At 40.1% G+C, this 25,047-nt stretch overlaps 1 protein-coding gene across 5 annotated transcripts in view; it reads right to left on the bottom strand.

The window, feature by feature from the left end:
• TAB3 (TGF-beta activated kinase 1/MAP3K7 binding protein 3) overlaps positions 1-22,328 on the bottom strand; it is a 91,558-nt gene extending 69,230 nt beyond the window's left edge. For 2 of the 5 annotated variants that reach the window (XM_018043807.1, XM_018043804.1), the window contains exon 1: positions 22,183-22,328. The gene's annotated coding sequence lies outside the window, so the exon portion shown is untranslated. The remainder of the gene's footprint in view (positions 1-22,182) is intronic. The other 3 variants (XM_018043803.1, XM_018043802.1, XM_018043805.1) reach the window with 2 other exon arrangements.
• Positions 22,329-25,047: the final 2,719 nt, after the last annotated feature.

Genomic DNA, 25,047 nt, shown 5'->3' with positions numbered 1-25,047 from the left:
GATAAAACCCCAGGCTTCGGGTTCAAGATGGTGGAGTAGAAAGAAGTGCACTTTTCTTCTCCCATGAGAGCACCAAAATCACAACTAGCTGTTGAACAACCATCGACAAGATGCTGGAACCCACCAAAAAAAGATACTCTCACATCCAAAGTCTAAGAAGAAACCCCATCAAGACGATAGGAGGGGCATAATCATGATTAAAAATTAAATCCCATTCCTGCCAGGTGGGTAGCCACAAACTGGAGAAAAACAATACCAAATAACTTCTCCCACTGTTGTGAAGATTCTGAACCCTATGTCAGGCTTCCCAGCCTGGGAATCTGACAAAGGGACTGGGAATCCCCAGGGAATTTGACCTTGAAGGCCAGCTGGATTTGATTATAATACTTCCACAGGATTGGGGGAAACACAGACTCCAGTCTTGGAGGGAAAATATAAAACTTTGCATGCATCAAGACTCAGAAGAAAGGAGCAGTGACCCCATAGGAGACTGAGCCAAAACTACCTGTTAGTGTTGGAGGGTCTCCTGTGGAGGCATGGGTCAACAGGGGCTCACCACATGGATGGGGGAACTGGCAGCTGCAGTCCTGGAAGACTCCCCTCGGTGTTAACACTCTTAGGGGTCGCCATTAACCCAAAAATGGAGCCCACAGACCACAGAGCCCATAGGGCTCGGCTGTCGCAGGGCCAAAAAAACTACCAGGGAGGGACTGCAACCCCACCCACCAGCAGATAATTGAATTAAAGCTTTACTGAGCAAGGCCCTGTCCACCAGAGCAGGATCCAGTTATTCCCACCATCAGTCCCTCCCATTAGGAAGCCTAACAAGCCTCTGAGCCTCCTCCTCTGCCAGAGGGCAGACAGAAGAACCAAGAACCACAGCCCCAGAGAGACTAAAAGAAAAGCCACATTACAGAAAATTAATCAGCATGAAAAAGCAGAAAGTTATGTCTCAGATGAAGGGACAAGATAAAACCCCTGAAAAATAATTAAATGAAGTCGAGATAGGCAACCTTCCAGAAAAAGAATTCAGAAAAATGATAAGTGAAGATGATTCAGGATCTCAGAAAAAGAATGGAGGCAAAGACTGAGAAGATGTAAGACATGTTTACTAAAGACCTACAAGAACTAAAGAACAGACAGAAAGATGAACAATGCACTAGAAGGAATCCATAGCAGAATAACTGAGGCAGAAGAATGGATAAATGACCTGGAGGACAGAATGGTGGAAATTACTGCCACAGAACAGAATATAGAAAAAAGAATGAAAAGAAATGAAGACAGCCTAACAGACCTCTGGGAGAACATTAAACACACCAACCTTTGCATTATAAGGGTCCCAGAAAGAGGAGAGAGAGAAAGGACCGGAGAAAATATTTGAAGAGATAATAGCTGAAATTTCCCTAATGTGGGAAACGAAATAGCCTACCAACTCTAGGAAGCACAGAGAGTCCCAGGCAGGATAAACACAAGGAGGAACACAGTGTGACGCACAGTAATCAAACTGACAAAAATTAAAGACACTGAGAAAATACTAAAAGCAACAAGGGAAAAATGACAACATACAACGGAACTCCCATCAGGCTATCAGCTGATTTCTCAACAGAAACTACAAGCCAGAAGGGAATGGCATGATATATTTAAAGTGATGAAAGGGAAGAACCTACAGCCAAGAATACTCTACTCAGCAAGACTCTCCTTCAGATCTGATAGCGAAATCAAAAGCTTTCTAGATAAGCAAAAGTTAAAGAGAATTCAGCACTACCAAACCAGCTTTACAACAAATGCTAAAGGAACTTCTCTAGGCAGGAAACAAGAGAAGAAAAAGACTTACCTATAGAAAATAAACACAAAACAATTAAGAAAAATGGTAATAGGCTCATGAAAGTGAAAGTGAAGTCACTCAGTCATGTCCAACTCTTTGCGACCCCATGGACTGTAGCCTACCAGGATCCTCTGTCCATGGGATTTTCCAGGCAATAGTACTGGAGTGGATTGCCATTTTCTTCTCCAGGGGATCTTCCCAAACCAGGGCTTGAACCCGGGTCTCCTGCTTTGTAGACAGACACTGTACCATCTGAGCCACCAGGGAAGTCTCATACATATCGATAATTACCTTAAATGTAAATGGATTAAATGCACCAACCAAAAGACACAGACTGGCTGAGAAGAAGAAAACATGTGTATGTATGAACTTCCACTTAGCATATCGCTCTGCTTGACCCCTGAAATTGTATGTAATTATTTTAGATTGTTAGGTTAATCATGTTCCTATTATGGCTTGCAGTTGTAATTATCTTTTATTTTTTGTCTGGCTATTGATTGTGAAAAATAATAAACATAAAGCATCTGCCTCCGATGTGGGAGACCTGGGTTCGATCCCTGAGTCGGGAAGATCCCCTAGAGAAGGAAATGGTAACCCACTCCAGTATTCTTGCCTAGAGAATCTCATGGACAGAGAAGCCTGGTAGGCTACAGTCCACGGGGTAGCAAAGAGTCGGACACAACTGAGTGACTTCACTTTACTATTGTGATTATGTTACTATTACTCAATACCATTGTATCATGACTGGTCAACAGAAAAATAATAGAACTCTGTATCACCAAACTACCATTCAATAGAAAAATCTGTAATCACTTTTTAAAACAAGATGCATACCAGAATTATCTTGGAATTTTTTGAAAAATATAAATGCCCAGATACCGCTTTTTTTCACCAGAGCTCCAGATATGTTTCTAGAGAGCAGTTATGTTTAAAAACAACTAGACTATATAAGGATCTTTTAGTTTTATCTAGTTTGTTTCACTTTATCTATTTCATATTCAGTGTTCCCATTTCACTTAGTTTATGTTTTCCAATTTCTCCATCTCTTTTGTTTTGATGTTCTTTCTCTAGGGTTTCTCTGATAGCTCAGTTGGTAAAGAATCCACCTGCAATGCAGGAGACTTAATTCCTGGGTCAGAAGATCCCCTGGAGAAGGGATAGGCTACCCACTCCAGCTTCCCTGGTGGCTCAGCTGGTAAAGAATCCAGCTGCAATGTGGGAAACCTGGGTTCAATCCTGGGTTGGGAAGATCGCCTGGAGAAGGGAATGGCTACCCACTCTGGTATTCTGGCCTGGAGAATTCCATGGAGAGAGGAGCCTGGTGGGCTACAGCGCATGGGGTCACAAAGAATCGGACATGACTGAGAGACTTTCATTTTTCTTTCTCAAGTCTTTATCAAGCATACTAGAAAAGCTTTTGTAGACATATATGAATAATATGTATTATATATGTATTTTAGAAGAATTATTAATTTTTGCCTAGCTAAGCAATTTATGACATTTTGATTCCACCTGTTTCAATTATTGCCAGAATGCTAGATTTCTAATTTAAAAATTAGATAAACACTAAACAACAAAGATTTACTGTATAGCACAGGGAACTATAGTCAATATCTTGTAATAACCTACAATGGAAAATAATTTCAAAAAGAATATATGTGTATATGTATAACTAAATCACAAAGAAAAAGAATTCTACTTTTTGAAATTTAGGAGTGTTTATTTTTTTGCCAGTTTTTCAAAATGTCCTGTGGAAATCTAGTAACAAGGTATGAGATACAATATTTTAAGTATATTTGTGTAGGACAGAAGATTAATATAAATTGATGTAAATACAAATCTATTATATTTAAATTATTAGTGACATCATTCAAGATGCTCCAATTCTTATTTTTTCTGCACTTGATAAAATATTCTCAGAGGAATGTTAATATGTCTCAGTATGATTATATATATATATATATTTTCTTTTCCCTTATATTTCTTCTGATTTTTGCTTTATGTACCTTTCTTAGTTATAAGGTGTCTAATGGTTTATGAGATCTATCTTCCTTGTGAATTGTACTTTTTATCATTAAAAATGTTCATCTTTGTTTCATTTAAAAATAAATAAAAAGAAAAATGATAAAACTCTAGAAGAACAACTAAGTGGAGACAGGCAAACTACCCAAAAAAGAATCTGGAGTCATGATAGTAAAGATGATCCAAGGTCTTGGAATAAGAATGGATGCAGATTGAGAAGATACAAGAAATGCTTGACAAAGACCTAGAAGAACTAAAGAACATACACACAAAATGAATAATACAAATACCTAAAATAAAAAAAAAATATATTAGAAGCAACCAACAGCAAAGTAAGTGAAGGATATGTGATCTAGAAGACAGAATGGTGGAAATCACGGCTACATGATAAAGAAAAAAAGAATGGAAAAAAATGAAGACCATCTACGAGACCTCTGCGTTGTTGTTCAGTTACTAAAAGTCATGTCTGACTCTTTGTGACCCCATGGACTGCAGCACACCAGGCTTCCCTGTTCTTCACCATCTCCCAAAGCTTGCTCAAACTCATGAGTATCGAGTCGGTGATGTCATCCAACCATCTCATCCTCTGTCACCTGCTCTCCTCCTGCCCTCAATCTTTCCCAGCATCAGGATCTTTTCCAGTGAGTTGGCTCTTTGCATCCAGGAGGCCAAAGTATTGGTGTTTCAGCTTTAGTCCTTTCAATGAATATTTAGGGTTGATTTCCTTTAGGGTTGACAGGTTTGATCAAACCAGCCAACCAGCCAAGAGACCTCTCGGAGAACATTAAATGTACCAACAGCAGCATTATAGGAGTAACAGAAGGAGAAGAGAGAGGGAAAGGACCTGAGCAAATATCTGAAGAGATAACAGCTGAAAACTTCCCTATCACAGGAAGGAAACAATTACCCAAGTTCAGGAAGTACAGAGCATTAAAGCCAGGATAAGCCTAAGGTGAAGCATGCAGAGGTACACAGTAATAAGATTTACAAAAAATAAAGACAAAAGAAAAAAAATGAAAAGCAACAAATAGCTATAAGAGAATTACCACAAGATTATCAGTTGATTTATTAGCAGAAACTCTGCAGACCAGAAGGAGAAGGCAATGGCACCAGACTCCAGTACTCTTGCCTGGAAAATCCCATGGACGGAGGAGCCTGGTAGGCTGCAGTCCATGGGGTCGCTAAGAGTCGGACACGACTGAGCGACTTCACTTTCACTTTTCACTTTCACGCATTGGAGAAGGAAATGGCAACCCACTCCAGTGTTCTTGCCTGGAGAATCCCAGGGGTTGGGGAGCCTGGTGGGCTGCCGCCTATGGGGTCACATAGAGTTGGACATGACTGAAGCGACTTAGCAGCAGCAGCTGCAGACCAGAATGGAGTGGCAGGATACATTTAAAGGCTGAAAGGGAAGAACCTGCAAGCAATACTGTACCCAGCAAGGCTCTCACTGAGATTTGACGGAGAAATCAAAAGCTTTACAGACAAGCAAAAACTAAAAGAATTCAGCACCACTAGAACAGTTTTGCAAAATACTAAAGGAACTTCTCTAGGTGGGGAAAAAAGGGGTGGGGGGACAACTGCAAACAAGAATACTACAAACTCCCTGGTAAAGGAAAGCATACAGTAAAGATAGGACAGCATCTATGCATAAATGTGGTATCAAAACGACAATCATGAGGAGAGTACAAACTCAGATAATAGGAACCTTAAAATGATCTTGTTTATATATACAGACCACTATATCAGAATCCATGGGAACCGCAAACCAAAAATCTACAGCAGATACACACACACACACACACACACACACACACACACACACACACTTTGATCCCTGGTCACACACACAGACACACACACAGAGACACACACACACACACACTTTGATCCCTGGTCAAGGAACTAACACCCTTCAATGAGGGGGAAGAAGAGGGAGAGAAAGCAATACAACATAGTCATGAAATCACAGAAGAACAAAAGAGGAAGGGGAGAAAAAAGACCTACAAAGACGAATCCAAAGCAATTAACAAAATAGACATCAATAATTAACCTTAAATGTAAATGGTTACTCATTCTGTGAGGCCACCATCACCCTGACACCAAAACTAGACAAAGATACAACAACAACAAAAAAGAAAATTACATGCCAGTATCACTGATGAACAAAGGCATAAAAATCCTCAACAAAATACCTTCAAATTGAATCTAATAGCACATTAAAAGAATCATACACCATGATCAAGAAGAATTTATCCAAGGGATGCAAGGATTTTTCAATATTCACAAATCAGTGTGGTATAATGCATCAACAAATTGAAGAATAAAAATTGAATGATCTCAGTAGATGCTGGAAAAGCATTTGACAAAATCCAATACCCATTTATGATTAAAAGAAAAACAAACTCTGGAAACGTGGCATAGAGGGAACATACTTCAACATCATAAAGGCCATATATGACAAACCTACCGCAAATATCATACTCATTTCCTCTAATATCATGAACAAAACAAGGATGTCTACTCTTGCCACTTTTATTCAAAACACTTTTAGAAGTCCTAGCCATGGCAATCACAGAAAAAATAAAAGGAATCCAAATTGGAAAAAAAAAAAGTAAAACTGTCATTCTTTACAGATAACATGATAACTCTTTACAGGTAACTGTACATGTACATGTGTGCATGTTCAGACATGTCTGACTTTCTGCGATCCCATGGACTATAGTCCACCAGGCTCCTCTGTCCATGGAATTTTCCAGGCAAGAATACTGGAGTGGGTTGCCTTTTCCTACTCCAAGGGATCTTCCTGACCCAGGGATTGAACTCACATCTCTTCAGTCTCCTGCATTGGCAGGAGGATTCTTTACCACTGAGCCACCCGGAAAGCCCTGAAAATCATAAAGATGCTACCGGAAAACTACTAGAGTTTATCAATGAATTCAATAAAGTTGCAAGATACAGAATTTATATAAAGAGCTCTCTTGCATATCTACAGACTAGCAACAAAAGACCAGAAAGACAAATTAAGGAAACAATCCCATTTACCATGACATCAAAAAGAAGAAAGCACCTAGGGATATACCTACCTAAGGAGGCAAAACACTGATACTCTGAAAACTGTAAGACAAAGATGAATGAAATCTAACATGACATAGAAAGATGGATAGATAGATGGTGTTCCTGGATACAAAGAATTAATAGTCAAGTGAGTATACCACCCAAAGCAATATACAGATTCAATGCAATCCCTATCAAATTACCAACAGTATTTTTCAAAGAACTAGAACAAAAATCTTAAAATTTGTACAAAGATACAAAAGAACCAAAGCAATCTTGAAAAAGAAAACGGATCTGGAAGAATCAGGCTCCCTGACTTCAGGCTATACTATAAAGCTGCTACTGCTACTGCTAAGTCACTCCAGTCGTGTCTGACTCTGTGAGACCCCATAGATGGCAGCCTACCAGGCTCCCCCATCCCTGGGATTCTCCAGGCAAGAATGCTGGAGTGGGTTGTCATTTCCTTCTCCAATGCATGAAAGTGAAAAGTGAAAGTGAAGTCGCTCAGTCGTGCCTGACTCATAGCAACCCCATGGACTACAGCCTACCAGGCTCCTCCGTCCATGGGATTTTCCAGGCAAAAGTACTGGAGTGGGTTGCCATTGCCTTCTACAGTCATCAAATCAGTATTATGGTACTGGCACAAAAAGAGAAATACGGATCAATGGAACAAGACAGAAAACCCAGAAATAAACCCACCCACCTATGGTCAATTAATCTACAACAAAGGAGGCAAGAATATACAATGGAGGTCTCTTCAGTAAGTGGTGCTCAGAAAACATGACAGCTAGATGTAAAAGAATTAAATTAGAAGATTCTTGCGACTTCCCTGGTGGGCCAATGGTTACAAATCTGCCTGCCAATGCAGGCAACACGGGTTTGATCTCTGGTCCAAGAAGATCCGACATGCCTCAAGGCAACTAGGCCCATGCATCACAACTACTAAGCCTGCACTCTAGATCCCATGAGCTGCACATAATGAAGCCTGCACACCTAGAGTATGTGCTCCACAACAAGAGAAGCTACTGCAATGAGAAGCCCACACACAGCAATGAAGAGTAGCCCTTGCTCACACCAACCAGAGAAACTCCATATGTGACAAAGACCCAACACAGCCATAAACTGTCAATCAATAAATGAATAAAAATAATAAACTGGAACATTCTTTAATACCATTTACAATAATAAACTCAAAATGAATCAAAGACCTAAATACAAGACCTGATACTATCAAACTCTTAGAGGAAAATATATGAAGAACACTCTTTAACATAAATCACAGCAGTATCTTTCTCGATCTACTAGAGTAATGGAAATAAACACAAAGATAAACAAATGGGACTTAATTATACTCAAAAGCCTTTGTAAAGGCAACCATAAACAAAATGAAAAGACAACTCACAGAATGGCAGAAAATATTTGCAAACTATGTGACCAACAAGGGATAAATCTCCAAATCTACAAACAGTTCATGTAGCTCAATACCAAAAAAACTCAACCGCAACATGAGTGGAAGACCTAAATAGACATTTATCCAAAGAAGACACACAGATAACCAAGAGAAACATGCAAAGATGCTCAACATTGCTAATTATTCAGTTCAGTTCAGTCGCTCAGTCGTGTCTGACTCTTTGCGACCCCATGAATTGCACCAGGCCTCCCTGTCCATCACCATCTCCTGGAGTTCACTCAAACTCACGTCCATCAAGTCCGTGATGCCATCCAGCCATCTCATCCTCTGTCGGCCCCTTCTCCTCCTGCCCCCAATCCCTCCCAGCATCAGAGTCTTTTCCAATGAGTCAACTCTTCGCATGAGGTGGACAAAGTACTGGAGTTTCAGCTTTAACATCATTGCTTCCAAAGAACACCCAGGGCCGATCTCCTTCAGAATGGACTGACTGGATCTCCATGCAGTCCAAGGGACTCTCAAGAGTCTTCTCCAACATCACAGTTCAAAAGCATCAATTCTTCGGCGCTCAGCTTTCTTCACAGTCCAACTCTCACATCCATACGTGACTACTGGAAAAACCATAGCCTTGACTAGACAGACCTTTGTTGGCAAAGTAATGTCTCTGCTTTTGAATATGCTATCTAGGTTGTTCATAACTTTCCTTCTAAGGAGTAAGCGTCTTTTAATTTCATGGCTGCAATCACCATCTGCAGTGATTTTGGAGCCCCCCAAAATAAAGTCTGACACTGTTTCCACTGTTTCCCCATCTATTTCCCATGAAGTGATGGGACCAGATGCCATGATCTCAGTTTTCTGAATGTTGAGCTTTAAGCAACTTTTTCCCTCTCCTCTTTCACTTTCATCAAGAGGCTTTTTAGTTCCTCTTCACTTCCTGCCATAAGAGTGGTGTCAAATGCAAATCACAACTACAATGAGGTATCACCTCACACCACTCAGAACAGCCATCATCAAAAAGTCTACAAATAAATGCTGGAGAGGGTGTGGAGAAAAAGGAACTCTCCAACACTGTTAGTGGGAATATAAATTGGTACAGCTACTATGGAGAACAGTATGGACATTCCTTAAACTAAAAATAAAGCCATATGACCCTGCAATCCCACTCTTAGGCATATATCTGGAGAAAAACATGGTTTTAGAGGATACATACATCCCAGTGTCTACAGCAGCACTGTTATTATCAATAACTATGACATGGAAGCAATCTAAATGTCCATCAACAGAGGAATGGGTAAAGAAGATGTGGTACATATATACAATGGAGTATAACTCAGCCATTAAAAAATGTAACTTACCAAACAGTTTTACAAAGAAATAAACCCATGTCAAGCATCTTTCCCAAACATGGTATAAATTAGAAATCAATCACAAGAGGAAAACTGAAAAATTCACTAACATGTGAGATTAAACATGTTACTGAACAACTAATAGGTCAACAGAAAAATCCCTGGTGGCTCAGATAAAGAATCTGCCTGCAATGCAGGAGACCTGGGTTGAGAAGATTCCCCTGGAGAAGGAAATGACTACCAACTCCAGTATTCTTGCCTGGAGAATTCCATGAACAGAAGAGCATGGTGGGCTACAGGCCATGGGGATGCAAAGAGTCAGACACGATTGAGCAACTAACACACACATGCAAAAATACCTTGAGACAAATGAAAATAAAATACACCAAAATTATGAGGTTCAACAAAGTAGTTCTAAGAGGGAAGTTCACAGTAACAAAGGCCTACCTGAAGAAACAATAAAGATGCAAATAAGCAACAGAACATTACACTTCAAGGAACTAGAAGAAGAAAAAATGAAGTCCAAAGTTAGTAGAATGAAGGAAATAACAAAGATCAGAGTGGAAATGAATGAAATAGAGACCAAAATGACAACAGAAAAGATCAATGAAACTAAGAGGTGGTTCTTTGAAAAAGTAGACAAAACTGACAAACCTTTACAAGGGATACCACAGAAATACAAAAGATCATAAGAGATCACAATGAACAATTAAATACCAATAAAGGGGACAACATGAAAGAAATGAATACATTCCTACAAACACACAATCTTCTAAGAGTGAATCATGAAGAAATAGAAAATGTGAATAGATCAATTACTATTAGGGAGACTGAATCAGTAACCAAAAATCTCCCAACAAAGAAGAGCCCAGGATCTGAGAGCTCCATTGGTGAAGTCTACCAAACATTCAAAGAATTAACACAAATCCCTCCCAAACTCTTTCCAAAAAACAGAAGAGAGAAAAAACAACAACAACAATAATAAAAACCAGAAGAGGACACTTCCAAACTCATTTTAAAAGGCCAGAATTGGGCTGATACTAAAACTAGACAAGGATATCAAAACAAAGAAAACAACAGTCCAATATCCTTGATGAACACAGAGGAAAAATTCTCAACAAAATATTAGCAAATGAAAATCAACAGTACATTAAAAGAACCATATATTATAATCAAAGGGTTCATTCCAGGGAGGCAAGGATGGTGCAATAGCTGCAAATCAGTCAATACGATGTACTACATTAACAAGATAAAGGATAAAAATCATATGATCATCTCAATAGATGCAGAAAAAACATTTGACAAAATTCAACATTCATTCATGATTAAAATTCTCAAGAAAGTGGGTACAGAGGGAGTGGAAAGATATATGTACAGGTCTACCGCTAACATCATATTCAAAAGTATAAAGCTGAAAGTTTTTCCTCTATGATCAGGAACAAGCTAAAAATGTCCACTCTCATCACTTTTATTCAATGTAACATTGGAAGTGAAGTGAAGTCGCTCAGTCTTGTCCGACTCTTTGTGAACCCATGGACTGTAGTCTGCCAGGCTTTTCTGTCCATGGGATTTTCCAGGCAAGAGTACTGGAGTGGGGTGCCATTTCCTTCTCCATTTTCTGCCATTTTCTTCCTAGCACTGGAAGACCTAGCCAAAAAATTAGGCGAGAAATAAAAAGCATTCAAACTGGAAACGAAGAAGAACTATCAATATTTGCAGATGACATGGCATCATATATAGAAAACTCTTAAGACTCCATCAAAAAACTGTTACAACCAATAAATGAATTCAATAAAACTAAAAGACACAAAATCAATACAGAAAAAACATTTGTTATACTAATAAAATGATGGCTCAGTCAGTAAAGAATCCACCTGCAATGCAGAAAACCTCGGTTAGATCCCTGAGTCAGGAAGATCCCCTGGAGGAGGGCATGGCAATCCACTCCAGTATTCTTGCCTGGAGAATCCCCATGGACAGAGGAGCCTAGTTGGCTATATTATAGTCCATGGGGTCACAAAGAGTCAGACACGACTGAGCAACTAAGTACAGCACAGCACAGAGAAATTAAGACAATCCCATTTACAACCACATCAAAAAGAACAAACTACCAAGGAATAAATCTAATGAAGGAGGTTAAAGACGTATATTCCTGAAACTACAAGACATTGTTGAAAGAAACTTAAGACAGAAAAAAAGATAGTACATGCCCATGAATTGGGAGAATTAATATTGTTAAAATGTTCATACTGCCTAAAGCAATCCACAGATACCAAATTCCAATGGTATTTTTCACAGAGAACAAACAATCCTAAAATTTACATGCAGTCACCAAAGACCTCCAATAATCAATGCAATTGTGAGAAATAAAAATGCTGGAACCATCATGCTTCCCAGTGTCAAACTATATTACAAAGCTATACTAATCAAAACAGTATGGAGTTAGCATAAATACAGACATATAGATCAATGGAACAGATAGACAGTCCATTACAACACAGAAGCCAAGAATATATATTGGGAAAATGACATAGTCTCTTCAAGAAATGGTGTTGAGAAAACTGGACAGTCACATGCAAAACAATAAATGGACCACTAATGTTACACTATGCACAAAAACTAATTCAAAATGGATTAAAGACTTGAACATAATACTCTAAACCATAAAAGTCCTAGAAGAAAACATAGGCAGTAAGCTCTTTGACATAGGTCTTGGTAATTATTTTTGGACCTGACATCAAAAGCAAAAAAACAAGTGGGATTACTTCAAAACAAAAATGCTTCTACACAGAGAAAGAAACCATTAAGAAATGAAAAAGCAACCTATAAAATGGGAGAATTTTTATTTTTTTAAACCATTTATCATTTATTTATTATTTTTACTTTACAATATTGTATTGGTTTTGCCATACATCAACATGAATGGGAAAAAATATTTTCAAATCACGTCTCTGATAAAGGACTAAGATTCAAAATAGACAAAGAACTCACGTAACTCAATAGCATGGGAGAAAATCTGATTAAAAAATTGGCAGAAGATATGAATAGACATTATTCCACAGACGACACACAGATGGCCAAAAGGTACATGAAAAGCTGCTTAACATCACTAACCATCGGGAAATGTAAATCAAAAGCACAATGAGAGACCATCTCACATCTATCAGAATGACTATTATTAAAAAGATAAGACATACCAAATGCTGGCAAGGATGTAGAGAAAAGTGAATGCTTGTGCACTGTTGGTGGTAATGTAAATTGGTGCAGCCACCATGAAAAACAGTAGGGAGGTTTCTCAGAAATATTAAAAATAAAACTAACATATAGTACAGCGATTCTGTTGGGGTATTTATCTAAAGAAAACAAAACCACTAATTTGGAAAGTTATATGCACCCCCATGTTCACTGCAGCATTATTTATAATGGTGAAAATATGGAAACAACCTAAGTGTCCATCAAGGAATGAACGAAGCAAACTATGGTATATATACACAGGGAGAGCTCATTTCTAGCATATAGTAAAGAACTTCTACAAATCAGCAAGTCAAAATAAGCAAGGACGTACATGACACATTTCTGAAGGAATTCTACTGAAAACAGTTATAAAAGCACAACGCCTAGATCTAGTTATAAATATTGACACTTTAAGATTTATAAAGTAAAACACTTTACCATATATTAACGGTTGCAAAACTGTCAGATGCCAAGCCAGTTTTCTCATCCTCTAGTCACAACTCTAAAACAAATATGTATCATTGAAAAAGTCCCATTTAAGAAATTTTGCCTACTCCAAAGTCAAAAACTGAGACCTACCTACATACCCATCAACACTAGTTGATGGATAAAGAACAGGTAACAACTATACACGATGTAGATAAATCTCCTATTCATAATTTGAGGTTTATCTATATTCTAATGCTGCACAAGAGACTATAGTAGGATTCTATTTATATAAAATACAAAATAGGCAAAAAAAAATCTCTGATGTTTAAAGTCAGGGAAATGGTTAGAGGGCAGTAAGTGACCAAAAGGGTACAAAAAGGGGTACCTAATTTTCAAAATTGATTAGAGGATATGAGAGCAAAAAAGTTTGAAGTCCACTGCTTTCAGGGCAAAGCACAGAAATTAAATAAAAATTTTAAAAAGCAGGTATCATACAATATGCTAATTACCAAAAAATATTGCTAGAGCTCTCAAACCAACTGGAGATTCTTAAACTTACAGTGACAGTCGTTTGTAATTATTCAAACCTCAAAAGATAAATTGATTTATATCTAGATTAGTGACTAATGCTGATTCATAAAGATGCAAGACAAGCAACACGATCTTATAAGGGTTTTAGTTTATTTTATTCAAGTAAGTTGATTTACAATGTTGTCTTAATTTCTGCAGTACAGCAAAGTGATTCAGTTATATATACATTCTTTTTCACATTTTTCTCCATTATGGTTTATCACAGGATACTGAATATAGTTCCCTGTGCAATATAGCTTTTCATTAAATAAGAGGTTCTTTCAAATCTTAGAAATGAATAGACTGACACATCTAGTCAAATCTCCTAAATTCACAAACGAAGAAACTAAGGTCCTTTGAAATTGGGTGATTTGCCCAAGGTCATAAGCAGCTCTTGATAAGTAGAAACAACTGAAGCTATTTAAGTTCTCCCCTCTCCCAGTTTTCCATAAGTTCTAGGGCACTTCAACCCACCAAGGGTTTGTTTATTGGCAGGGTCCCTTAATACATACCACATTCAATGAAAACATTCTCATCCAAATGTTACCAACACAAAATTAATTTGTTTGCCATCCATGACTAATAGCCAAATACTATTTCTGGGGCAGAAAAGATAAGACTTCCTAAAGTAAAGTTCATGATGTGCAACCTAACAGATAACTTTCTGTTTACACTAAATGATGACTGTGACATCAAATGTAAGGCATAAGTGATAATTTAGAATGACAATGGCACCTATAGCATACAGTACTCCTGAAAAAGACAAAATAATGATCAATCATGACCTCACACTGAGGTCAATACATATAAATAAACAAATGTGCTAAATTAACAAGTTATTGTACAAACTTAACATTAATTTCTCAACCAGAATTACAACTACTTTCTGCAATTCATTCCACTTAGCTTCTATATCTAATATGAAGTATGTCTTCTATATATCTTTAACGATTTTAAAAGATGTCTTGTCATTCTGAAGCTAAATCCATTGAAATCCAACAAACAGTACATGAAATAACCCATTCAGTTCAACATATTTCTAAATTATAAAAATGCTTTAGTCTCCACCCTAACACCACAGCATTCTTTCCTCTATCATAGGACTCTTCCTTTATTTCAAACTATAAAGTTCACTGCCAAGATGAATCCCTGAACTAGACATCCCCAGGGGAAACACCTGGCCTTTTGAGGACCTGCAGAAAGATTAAATCAGAAAATGGTTTTATGGCCACAGAAACTTATCCCCTAAAGGTTAAAAATGACCTAGTAACTAAATGCAACATGGTACCCTCAAATGGATCCTAAAACAGAACAGGACATTAGTGGGAAAACTTGTGAAATCAAATAAATCTCAGTTTAGCTAATAATAATATACCAATGTTAGTGTCTTAGTTTTGACAAACGTACCATTGCTACATACACCTGGATGAAGAGTATATGGGAACTCTGTTCTATTTTTGCCTATTTTTAAAAAAATGTCTTAGCAAGAACTACCAGAAGTCAAAAAATTTATACCTCAATTCTGATCCAGTCAGTATTTTCAGGCAATGCATCTCCACATCCCTACAAGGCCTAAAACGGGGATGAGAAGATACACACAGAAGGGACTCTTTACTTAAAGAGTAAAGAGTCACCTATTTCTCCAATGCTTCAATATTATAAAATAAACTCCCAGAAAAGCCTCAAAAAAAAGATGCTTATTTTAGGCAGGGATGAAAATGAAAAGTTATGAAAGTATTTTTCAGTGGAAAAGGAGGAGAATAATCTTATTTGACTACAGCAGATATGTACAATGAACAGCCAAAGTTTAATAATACATACACACACACACACATATATAACATTTCTTATGTACTCACCAATGGGCCAATGGGCCAGGTGCTGTTTTAATTGCTTTGTATTTATTAACACATTTAACACTGCCCCAAACCTTGTAAAGTAAGCAGTACTTACATCTACATTTTACATGAGAGGTTCCATGACAGAACAGAAATTTGATGGCAACCACTAGGCATGCTGCAATCCATGGGGTCACAAAGATTCAGACACAACTTAGCGACTGAACAACAACTACACTACACAGCTGTTTGAGGAGGCAAGCCAAGAAAAACCTCCTCCCTTCTAGAAACCAGGTCCCACTACTTACCCTGTGCTTAGCTTCCACCACAAAAGAAAGCTCTCTGCCCAAGGCTTGGGAGTCCCTGCAAGAATTGTGAACGAATGTGACCCCAACACACCATCTTCAAGATTGTGCTCATAATCTCTCTGTACCCGATGAACTCAGTGCATATTCTTGTTGAGACATTGTTATACATAGAAGTTCGTTTTTATAGTACTATCAGTCCTCAGATTCAGATATGCTGGGCTGGCCTGGGAATCAGAAGGCCATATGGGACATTATTTCTGTGGGAAATTGGTGCCGATTTTCAAAAAGTAATACTTATAAATGAACCATTTAGAAATTAAGGCTCTCTCTATTCTGGCCTTATACTTACACAAATTTTAATAAAGACTCTGTGGTTATTCAAATAACCCAGTTTTGCTCATAATGTCAAAGTGGCACAGTTCCTTTTATCTAACATAATAGAAAGTGTTACTGGAAAAAATTAGTTTAATATTTTATGGATTTTCTGCATTGTGGCCGATTTTGGACGTATCCAACATTGAATATACTGCTCTCACTGCCACTCCCCCCCAAGTTTTGCATTAAAAAACTATTACAGAATAAACAAATATATCTTACACATACACACAAACCCACAGAACAGAACAGGAATCATATCAGAAGGTAGTTAAAGTAGTAATAGCAGCAGCAATAATGATGATGATAAAGTAACACAGAACTAACTCTTTTTGAGCATTTGCCATTGCCAGGCATGTTTTAAATACTACGCATCCTCTGGCTCATTTAACCTTCATGAAAGTCCTGTGAGGTGGATATTACATTATCCCAATTTCAAAAATGAGGAAACAGGTCAGAGATTAAGCAACTTGCCCAAGATCACAGAGCTAGTTAGTTTGAAAAGTAAGATTTGAATATCTGAGCATTTTACCCCTAGAGAGTATATTTTAACCACTGCAATCTGTGTGCAACTAAATAATTTGGTAAACTCTTAAAGGGCATGAGAGTGCACCTGGTGGCTCAGTCATGTCCAACTCTTTGTGACTCCGTGGACTGTAGCCTGCCAGGCTCCTCTGACCATGGGATTCTCCAGGCAAGAATACTGGAGTGGGTTGCCATGCCCTCCTCCAGGGGATCTTTCCGACCCAGGGATCAAACTGGTGTCTCCAGCACTGGTCGGTGGATTCTTCACCACCTTCAACAAAGGGCACTTAACTCTAATTCATTTTCTAAACGACTGGCTTGGAGACAAAAAAGCAGGGCCCATCTTGCCTTTTAGTAGGAATAAGTGAAAGTTGTGTCTGACTCTTTGCAACCCCACGGACTATACAGTCCATGGAATTCTCCAGGCCAGAATACTGGAGTGGGTAGCCGTTCCCTTCTCCAGGGGATCTTCCCAACCCAAGGATCAAACCCAGGTCTCCCACATTGCAGGTAGATTCTTTACCAGCTGAGCCACAAGGGAAGCCCAAGAATACTGCAGTGGGTGGCCCATCCCTTCTCCAGTGGATCTTCCCAACCCAGAAATCAAACTCGGGTCTCCTGCATTGAAAGCAGATTCTTTACCAACTGAACTATCAGGGAAGCACTTATTAGCAATATGTCCTTCAAACAAGCTAAGACTGAACACATTTAGGAATAACAAAATTTAAATGTGTTTTGCTTTGCTTTTATCACTTTGAAATTCCTTGTTTGAACAATACAAACGGTGGTAACAGCATGCAACTTTAACAACAAACTAGTAAACTTAAAACACACTGTCCGTGTTTATCACTAAGTAAAGAAACTTGGGTAAAATAACTGCAATAGTTCCAATACCCTTGAAAAGTTTCAGAACAGCAGCAAGAAATAGTGGGAACAAGATATTCTTTCATGATAGAGAAAAACTCTGTTCTTTCCACAACACTGTAACATCTGCTCCAAGGACAAACATTAATCCCGGACAGACTGAACTTCAATTGTATTTCAAAACACGTGTCTAAATTCAGAAATTCTCCACTGACCATCTAAAAAGACTATCAGCTTATCTCTGCAAAGAGCCACCTGATTCCCCTAACATGTAATTTTGGATAGCTAAACATCTGCTCCCTACCATTCCACTGAGTAACAAAAAGCACACCACCCCAAACAACTTCTGGAGCGCAAGCTGGTTTTTTCAGTCATCTACCTGAGCCTCGAACTTGCCTTCCCAGGAAACAAAGATCCAATGTGCCAAGCTTCCAAGACAGTCCACTAAATCTTAACCATAAGGATACAGACGTATAATAAAATACTGAACCTTCATGAGCAATGTTTCTATCAGAAAACTCATTTAGCAGTCAAGAATTTTAAAAGAGTATCCTTGCCCCACTAAACCTTGGGAGTAGAAAAGAATTCTTCCCTCCTCTTAACTGAGTCAGCTCCCCTAGAACCACAGGCGTAGGCTTCCATGATCAAGGCCAAGCAAGAGGAAAGGTATAAAAGAGGGCAGTGGACAGTGTACTAGGCTCCAGAGTTAGAAAGACAAAAAGACAGCGCTGTGGTGGAAGGAGATCCTGGGATGAGAAGGCAACACCTACTTGGGAGTAAAGGAAGAAGGGTGGGATGGCAGCTAAAAGGAGCAAGGCAAAGCCTGTGAGGGTTGGGCTGGACTGCAAAAGACAATGAGGGAATAGCAGCTACTCCCACAGCAGATGGGCTGTTACAAGCTTTCCCCCCTAATGCTTAGGAGAGACCAGGAGAAGAAAGAAACCACAGGAAGAGTCTTGACAAAGCCTCCCTCTTTCTGGCTACTCTTGTGCAAGAATGCAGTGAGTTAAGGGGTCTTGACCAGGTCCCTCTTGACCTCATAGAGCACATGGATCTGGAGAAGGGGAGTGGACCTACAAGAGTTTTGTTGCCTTCTTTGTCATCATCCATTCTGCCGAGGACCTCAGTGTCAACTGAGAACTAAGGGAAAGCTCCAGGTACCAACAAAAACAGGGTCAGAAAGAGAGGAAGGAAAGTAAGGACAGAAATTTGAAGCAGGGGGGAAGTAAGATATTGGAGGGTCAGACAAATAAATTAACAGCGCTGCCAATGGATCAAAGTATCATATGTTCTTAAATATTTAGAATTCATTTTGACAGTTTCAAATATTTCATCAGGACCATTTCACTTTCTGACATGAATATTTGTGGTCATGGTAATAAACTGAGGCTTATTATGAAGAAGGTATGAAGCTAAACTTCTAAATACATATAAGACAATTTCCTGGTATCTTTTTTAATACAGTGGCAATATAAATCATTTCAGAAAGGCTTTTTTATTTACTTGGTGAGCACTCACTTACATTATCATTTATTGACTTTTTTGGCCCAGTAGCCCAAATATCATGAGTAATTAACCTTCACAAATAAGGAATTATTTAACCCGTTCTTGGGAGTGTACCTATTAAGAAAAACTTGCTCAATCATTACCAAATATGACCCATGAAGACTTCAAGATATTTTATTACAAGCAAAGCTCCAAACTCCATAAAACATGAACAGATGCTGAGGAGCACAGGACTTCTTTTTCCTCCACCCTCTTATGCCCATGTTTCCAGAACTTCCAGCCTGGGTTAATTAATTTGACAGGTAAACTTAACCGAATGACCTGCTAGAAGATGAGTGCCAGCACTTAGCATTTGTTTTCTTTTTTTTTTTTTTTTTTTAATTTCAGCTTTCAGTGGTTACTCTTCCAGTTGAACTCTCTCTTGAGCAGAGATAACGGTCAGGTAGGCAAGCTCAGCATCATGACAAACATGCCAGAGCACAGACCAGTGGGGGGACAAAAGTGAACAATGGGCCACTGGGAAGATGTTTCTACTGTTTCACCAACATGGTCTTTCACTCCCTAGCCCCGTTAAAGATTATGCTGGATCCCAGAACAGCTGCTGTATTTTTCTGCAAAATACAAACTCAGTCCAAAACCTCTGTACTAAATTAAAGAGAAGAAAAACAGCATCTGCTATCAAGTACTTCACTTGCTGGAGAAGATAGGTGGTTGGGTGAGTAGGTGTGTGGATATGTGTGCATAAACCTCCAAGTTATGATAAAGCAAATTCAAATCCTTATAAATAGTTTATATTTTATTGTAGTCATATAATTTCAAAAACTACTCAGGACCAGAATAAACAAGATATTTGATCTCTGAAGTATCTTTGGCAGGCTGAAACTGAAGGCAAAGTTACTGAAAACATCTGAATTTCAGATAGGTCACTACCGGCTACTAGGAATTCTCACTAATCAGCAGGCTTGTGCTAAAATGTTATCCTGGCTAGAAAATTGTCACATATGAAAAGGAAAAAAAAAAAACAGATAATTTTCAACCAAGGACACTGACTGCTTTCAAGATTACCAACAGAACTGAAAGATTTCTTTGCAATAAAAATTTCCATTTTCCCAAAATGTGTATTAGTCAGCACATATACTTATGCAGAGTACAGCAGAAAAAGCACATATTCTAGAATCAGACACACATCATTTTGAGTTCTAGCTCGACAATTTACCAGCTATATGACCTACTCAGGAAAGTTACTGAAGAATACTGGAGGTTAGTGTCCTTATCTGTAAAACAAAGATAATATTATTACCTTTAGCACACGGTAGCTATGAGGATTAAATGCAAACATACATAACCCACCAAGCCCAGTGTCTGAGTACTCAATGTCTGCTCCCTTTGCTCCAATACAAACTGTACAGAGTGTGTTGACAGTATCAAAGAAACATGTGGAAGAAAATTCAGAGTGACAGAACACAGATTATTAAGTCCTGTCAAACGTAAAGATAAAAATCACCTATGTAATATTTACCTTCACTAAAGTCCGTTGATTAAGAAAGCTGTAAGGGGGAACGTGCTAAAATTCAAACACTTCCTATCATGGAGGCATTTAAAATTATGTATGTATATATGTTTGCATCCTTCAGGTATTCATAAAAGATACCATCACAAAACTTACCATGGCTAATACAACACTGTAAATCATCTTTACTCCAATAAAAAAATTTTAGGTTCGTTAAAAAAAAAAAAAAAACCTTACCAGGGGTGATGCCTATGGTACAGCTTTTAAAAGCTAGGATGATGCCTTTAAAAGCGAATACTGTGAAACATTAAACTCTCCTCTCAAAAGCCCTTTCTTAACAGAAATGTTTCTTTCTTCTTACAAATGTTCTGGTATATTATTGCAAAATATCTGCAAAGCAAAGACATAAACTAAATCCCCTTATCGTTCCAAAAGGAAAAAGTGTGTAAAAGAAACGAAGTTTGTCAAGTAGTTCTTCTTTCCCATTCATTCTTGTTCTTTTACAAACCAGAATGCATGACAAGCCAAAATTATTGTCTGATTGACAAATGTCACTGAGGAACTCATGGAATTGACAAGCCGTGTCTGGACCAAAGGTGACAAGTTTTCTTAAACAATTAAAAATAAATTACGTTTCAGTAAGGACAAAAATGCTTTGCATCAACAGTATGAACTTTTGATTTTACATGCAGCTTACTTTTTAACCTACCTTGTCCCCCATCCACCCCCCGCCCCGCCAAGTCCTGAGTTTATTTAGGCACTTTAATGAGCTGCCACACAGCACTAAACTATAGAACTCCAACTGGGAATAACTCTGTTTTGGACCTCAGAGGACTGCTTGTGTGATCTTCTTTAAAAGAATGTCGACAGTATGTTCGCCTTACCCCACACCTGCCAACAATCATTGGCAAACGTCTTTTCGAACAGTTAACTCCTATCGCTACTAGTCTTCCCCAGGTTCTCTCAACACCCTCAACAACCCCAACCTTGCTAGTCTTCATTCCCAAACGCTTTTGGGGGGCTTGAAGCCAGTACACAGAGGTTCACTATTTGCAATGCACAGGGTGCCGGCAAGGAAGGACATCATCCCCTCTGCTGGGGGGCGAAGGCCAACCCAGGCCCCCGGCCACTCCCTCTCTTCTCGGCCTCCCGGGGCGTCCCGGGCGGGCGCGCCAGGCCCTGCGCAGACCTCCGGCAGCCCTGCAGTGCTCCGAGTCCGCCGCAGCCTCAGGCCGAGACGAGTCCCCGGGACACCTGCAGACCAGCACACGCCCACCGCCCGGGAGCGGGGTCACCGAGACGACCCCGGGGCCACTCCCGACGCCCCGGCTCGGGCAGGTGCCGGGCCTCCTCGCGGACACTCACCCGCAGCCGCTGCTCCCTGTTCGCCGCTGCCGCCGCCTCGCCCTCACACCAGTCGCCAGCTCCCGCGGGGGGTCCGGGCCCGGCGCCGCTTCCCCGCCCGACCCCCCTTGGGTGCGCGCCGAGCGGGGCCCGAGTCCGGTGAGAGCCGCCGCCGCCCCCTTCCCTCCCTCCTCCTTCAGTGCGTCCCTCCCACCGAGGCCCGCCTCGTATTTCCTGGATCCGGTCTCGGCGAGAGCTTGGCAAGCGAACCTCCAGCTTCAGGGCTCGCGTTGAGCGCCGTCGCTCGCCAGGCACAAAGATGGCGCCGCCGGGGACGGCCGATGGCGATCTCGCGAGGCTTCCTACACACACACGGGAGGGCGGGGACCCATGGGAAAGGCGGTCAATGAGGATAGCCTGAACTGACTTCAAAGTCTACCCCAAATCGGAAACCGGCAGCACCAGACGAAAGTTACTGCGCCTGCGCGCGGAACGATGAGGACGCATGCCCAAAACAACTCCTGAACTAGTACCCGGTTCTCCGTGTTTTACCTGTTTCCTCCGGAGGCGCGGGGCAGAGACGGAGGGGGCGGAGTAACCTAAACTGAAACCCGGGCAAGGACTGGGCGGGACCCGGAGGCGAAGTGAGCGACGTCACTTAAGGCTTGGTCATCCCTCGAGAGCTCAAACAACCTGCACACTTTGGAGGCTCTGGGAATCCTCCAACCCTTTCCTCTCCCTACTCTCCCTGTCACCGAGTATTCTTTGCAAAAAGCCCCAGCTGCCCCTTTATCCTGTTCTCGGTTCGCTTGCTGTGTGCAGCCACAGTCCTCCTGTTTCCCACGGCACCATCTAACTTTCTCTTTCATTTGGGCGCTACAGGAGCCTTCCAAATCTCATACTAAAACAGCTGCTTTTGTTCCTGTTTTATTTTTCCTCGCTCTTTCATTTATTCATTAATTCAAACTCAGTGTTTTTGAGAGTTTTTCCTATGTGCCAGTCACTGAGGAAACATGTGCTCTGACCTCATGGATTTGTTGGCCTAGGATGGAGTCGGGCAAGAAAAAAACTATGATAGTTCGGCAAAGTGAATTCTGTGATAAAAATGAGGAGAGACAGATACTCCGGGCGAGAAAATTCTTGAGGGGTGTCTCACAGTCATGGGATTTAGTCCAGTGAATTAGTCGGGGAGATGTCAGGAAACAAACCATCCCGAATATTTTCACGGAGAGAATTTAAAGAATTGATCGTTAGATGACTGAAAAGGCAAGAGAACTCTTTTAATATATTGTTGATGTAGCAACTGCGTGAAGCAGCTCCTATGGCTAGAGCTGGTGGAACCAAAGAAAGCGGTTAGGATTATTCCAGTCATTATAACTTGGATATTTAGACCAGGGGCATTGTGGAGCTGAAACCTCTTGAGCTGGAAGCAGCATCTCCTGACGCTGGAATCTCTGAGGGAGGCTTGAGATGCTATGTCTGCAAGTGGGAAAACGGCAAACTGCTTCCAACTGCTGCTATGGGAAGGAGCCAGTGTCCTGAGAGCTTCTAGAATCCTTCCAGCCTGGGAATGAGAATGAGACACATAGTGCAAAGCTGAACCTGATCCACGTTCTGAAGCAGAGCAGCTGCGGTGTTGAGAACCACTTATTTTGGAAGCTGGGTGTGGTCAGAAAGGGGGCCATTCAGTCAGGTCACACCGACACATAGTGGGAACCAATGTGTTAAAACATTTTTAGCAAACCTGCTTCAAGTTCAAGGATTCATACCAAACAGAACTGACTCAGCCAACTCACAAAACCATGAGTGAGCAATAAACCTGTATTGTACTACAGCACTGAGGCTTTTGTTTATTACATGTCATAAGTGGACTAATACAGCAGCTCTGTCCCACAAAAGTAAGCAAGAGCTGCATGCTCTTCATGCACTTCAGTCGTGTCCAACTCTTTGACACTCTATGGACTTGGGCCCACCAGGCTCCTCTGTCCATGGAATTTTCCAGGCAAGAATACTGGAGTGGGTTGCCACGCCGTCTTCCAGGGGATCTTCTCGACCCAGGGATCAAACCCGGCCATCTGGGAAGCCCTGAGCAAGAGTTAGTTTCTTTCTATCCTGTTTCTTCACCATCGCTAGACTGCCATCCTGGTATATTTGGTCCAGTATGGCTGAGCACCACATGACATTCTAGACATTAGGAAAAGGAAGGCCTCCTCATTTCTTTTAAGGCCACTACCATGGGTTATTACCATCACATAACCATGTTATTTTATCTACATGCAGGGTAGACTGGAAAATGGGGTCTTATTCTAAGCAGTCTTATGACTTTAGAAAAAAGGTTGGGAACACAACCAGCAGCTCCATAAAATGATCAAAACTCAGACCTTGATTTAAAATTGTTTCCTCTCTCTCCAGTTTGGTCCCGCCCTCAGTGGGGAGTTTAAAGTCAAAGAAGCAGGTATAAGCCTTATCTTTCTGTTCCTTAGGCTTCTATTTCTCCCCTTGTTTTGCTAACCACAGCCTTTTCTAGGGAAGAGAGTGGCAATGAAGATGGTAAATTATTGCTTTACAGGTACAATCATAGGATAGCTTTGTCTTTTCTGGATATGACAGATGTCTAAAATTAGCTCTTTCTCTGTTTCATTTGGGGGTTCTTCTTAGGCTCCCATTGAGAAGATGTGATAGCACATCCTAGGACATAAATGATGCTCTTTCTTCTATTTGGCCTCTCTCTCCTCAGCCCCTTGTCTCTTTTACTTTTTGATGCTATTTTAAGTCCTCTCTAGGCTGTCAATTTTTTTATGTGACAGGCATCCAAATGCTGGCTCATCCAAATGCTCTCTCAGGGGGTGAGTACGATTCTTCAGCACCTTCCTTGTGACTTGGTTC

This window comes from Capra hircus, assembly GCF_001704415.2.
Source record: "Capra hircus breed San Clemente chromosome X unlocalized genomic scaffold, ASM170441v1, whole genome shotgun sequence".
Taxonomy (NCBI): Eukaryota; Metazoa; Chordata; class Mammalia; order Artiodactyla; family Bovidae; genus Capra; species Capra hircus.
Note: the sequence above shows the minus strand (reverse complement) of the source record. Positions and strands in the feature narration are given on the sequence as shown.